The sequence below is a fragment of the Coturnix japonica genome, chromosome 22 (assembly GCF_001577835.2).
Source record: "Coturnix japonica isolate 7356 chromosome 22, Coturnix japonica 2.1, whole genome shotgun sequence".
NCBI classification, from domain to species: Eukaryota; Metazoa; Chordata; class Aves; order Galliformes; family Phasianidae; genus Coturnix; species Coturnix japonica.
The window spans coordinates 918,977-922,669 of record NC_029537.1 but is presented as its reverse complement, the minus strand read 5'-3'; positions in this window follow the sequence as shown (position 1 = coordinate 922,669).

The following is a 3,693-nucleotide window of genomic DNA, read 5'->3' as shown; positions in this document are numbered from 1 at the left end:
CGTCCGCCCGTTGCCCCCAGGCGGAGCTGGCGGTGCCAGCAAGCGGGCGCGGACGAGGTGACGGAGTGATGAGGCTGAACGTGGCCAAGCGCTGGAAGAGGACGGGAATGGGGAGCTGGGGGGGAGGTTGGGAGGAACTTGAGCGCCATGGATGGGACATGGGGGGGGACTGGGGGTAGGATGGGGGGGTATGGGGGGGGTATGGGGGGATCTAAGAGGGGTATGGGAGGGTATGGGGGGATATGGGGGGATATGGGGGATATAGGGTTATGGGGGGATATAGGGGGATATGGGGGGATATAGGGGATATGGGGGGATATGGGGGTGTATGGGGGGGATATGGGGGGATATGGGGGGATATGGGGGGGATATGGGGGGGTATGGGGGGGATATAGGGGATATGGGGGGGTCATGGGGGGGGTTCAATGGGGGGGATATAGGGTTATGGGGGGGATATAGGGGGGGTATGGGGGGGTATAGGGATATGGGGGGTATGGGGGGGGAATATGGGGTGGGATATGGGGTTATGGGGGGATATGGGGGGGTATGGGGGGGATAGGGGGGGATATAGGGTTTGGGGGGGATATTAAAGGAGAGACTATGGGGGGTATGGGGGGGTATGGGGGGGATATGGGGGGATATGGGGATATGGGGGGGATATGGGAGGATATGGGGGATATAAGGGGGGTATGTGGGGGTATGGGGGGATATGGGGTGGATATGGGGTTATGGGGGGGGATGGGGGGATATAGGGAGATTATGGGGGGATATAGGGGGACAATGGGGGGGTATTGGGGGGATATGGGGGATTATAGGGGGGTAATGGGGGGATATAGGGGGGGGATATGGGGGGATATAGGGGGATATAGGGGGATATAGGGGGATATAGGGGGGGATTATAGGGGTTTGGGGGGGATATTAGGGGGGTAATGGGGGGGGATATAAGGGATTTGGGGGTATGCGGGGGTCAATGGCGGAAAAGAGAAGATATGGGGGGGGATACTGGGGTTACTGGGGGGGATTGGGGGGGTATGGGGGGGATATAGGGGATATGGGGGGGTATGGGGGGTCATGGGGGGATATAGGGGTTATGGGGGGGATATATGGGGGTAGGGGGGGATATATGGGGATATGGGGGGTGTTATGGGGGGGATATGGGGTGGGAAGGGGCGTTTATGGGGGGATATGGGGGTATTGGGGGGGATAATAGGGGGGAATTATGGGGTTATGGGGGGATTATAAAGGGACATGGGGGGTATATGGGGGGGTCATGGGGGGGATATGGGGTGGGATATGGGGGTATGCGGGGGGGATATGGAGGGTATATGGGGGTATATAGGGGGTATGTGGTGCATGGGGGGGATAGGGGTGGGATATAGGTTATGGGGGGGGAAGGGGGGGGATATGGGGAGATATGGGGAGATATGGGGGGATAGTACGGGGAACATGGGACCGGGGGATATGGGGGGGATATGGGGGATATAGGGGGATATGGGGGATATGGGAAGGATATGGGGGGGATATATAAAGGCCATGGGGGATGCTTGTGGGGACATAAAGCTGGGGTGGGGTAGGGGGACACTATGAGGACATGGGGTCTATGGGGGAATGGCCTTTGGTGTCACAGTCCTGGGTGTGTGTGGGGGCACACAGATGGTTAAGGGGATGACAAGCCTTGGGGTTGGGGCTGCAGTTGTCCCCCCAATATCCCTCAATGCCCCCAATGTCCCTTAATATCCTTATGTCCTCAGAGTCCCCCCATGTCCCCCAGTGTCCCAATATCTCCCAATGTCCGCTTAATGTCCCCCCATGTCCTGTGTTCCGCCCCAATATCCCCTAAATACCCTGGGATCGAACACACAGAGGTTCCGTCCGCCCCCAATATCCCCTAATATCCCCCAATATCCCTAATATCCCCTAATACCCGCCTAATAACCCCCATATCCCCCTAATAACCCCTAATAACCCCTAATATCCCCTAATAACCCCTAATATCCCCTAATAACCCCTAAATCCCCCCAATATCCGCGTCCAATACCTAATACCGGCCCCATCCCTTCAATACCTCCCAATATCGCCGGTGCCTCATGGGCTATGGGGCAGCTATGGGCTATCTATGGGGCTGCGGGGACATGATGGGGGTCAATGGGGAGCAGCAGGGAGGGGGGCACCAAAGGCACGGGGACGGAGGGGGGCGGAACCGGGACAGAACCGGGACCAGAACCGGGACCGGAACCGGGACCAGAACCGGGACAGAACCGGGACCAGAACCGGGACGGGGGGGGGACAAAGGCGGCGCGGATCCCCCACCCCCAACCCGGGAAGAGAAAGAGAAAGTGGCCGCAGCGCTCACCATGGCGGGGGGGGACGGCGGGACCGACACCGGGACCGGGACCGACACCGGGACTGACACCGATACCAGGACCGATACCGAGACCGGGACCGATAACGGGACCGACACCGACACCGATACCGGCACCGACACCGACACCGATACCGGGACCGACTCGGCACCTCGCTCAGGACCGGACCGGCACCGGATCGGCCGCGCTCGCCCCGCCCGTCCCGGGACCCCGCCCCACAGCGCGGAGCACGAAGGTCGGCGGTGATCTCGCCCCCCCCCCCATTAAAACGGACCCCCCACCCCTTTAAAGGATGGGTGGGGGTCGGTTACGGGCCCCCCCGGCGCTGTGTGTGTATGCCCATAGAGCCCCATAACCCCACAGATGGACCCCCCCCATATCCCGTATCCCCATAGACGTGGCGTTGTCCCCCACAAACCCCATAGAGCCCCATAGAGCCCCATAGAGCCCCACAGAGCCCCATAGAGCCCCATAGAGCCCCATAGAGCCCCATAGAGCTGCCCCCATCCAGCCCATAATGTCATAAAGCCACACAGGTGGGTCCCCTCCAGGAGCCCAAAACCCCAATGTGTCCCCATAGAAGCCCATAGAAATGTCCCCATAGAGCCCCATAGAGGTGTCCCCATAGAACCCCATAGATGTGTCCCCATAGGGACCCATTAAACCCCATAGAACCCCATAACCCCATAGAACCCCATAGAACCCCATAGAGCCCCATAGAACCCCATTAAACCCCATAGAGCCCCATAGAGCCCCATAGAACCCCATAGAACCCCATAGACCCCATAGAACCCCATAGGACCCCATAGAGCCCCATAGAACCCTATAGAACCCCATAGACCCCATAGAACCCCATAAAACCCCATATAACCCCATATAACCCCATACCCCATATAACCCCATATAACCCCATAGAGGTGTCCCCATAGCCCCCATCTGTCCCCATTGTCACTGCCGTCTTTGTCCCCATGTACCTGGCACCACTGCGGCCATTGGGGACAATGGGGGGGGGGGTCACAGGGATATGGGGCCATTATAGGGACCTGGGGACACCATAGGGATATAGGGACCATAGTGCCCCATAGCCGCCCCATAGCTGCCCCACACTGGGGGAGGGATGGGGGGGGGAGGTCAGAGGTCACTGGGGTCAGAGGTCACTGGGGGTCAGAGGTCACGGGGCGGCTCCCCGCCCCATAGCTGCCGTCGGTTCCTATAGGGCGGAGGGCGCTGACGTGGCGGGGGGCGGGGACACGGCGGAGCAATGGCGGCGGAGGAGGAGGCGGCGGGTGGGGGATGCTGTGGGGCTCCTATGGGCTTCTATGGGGCGGCT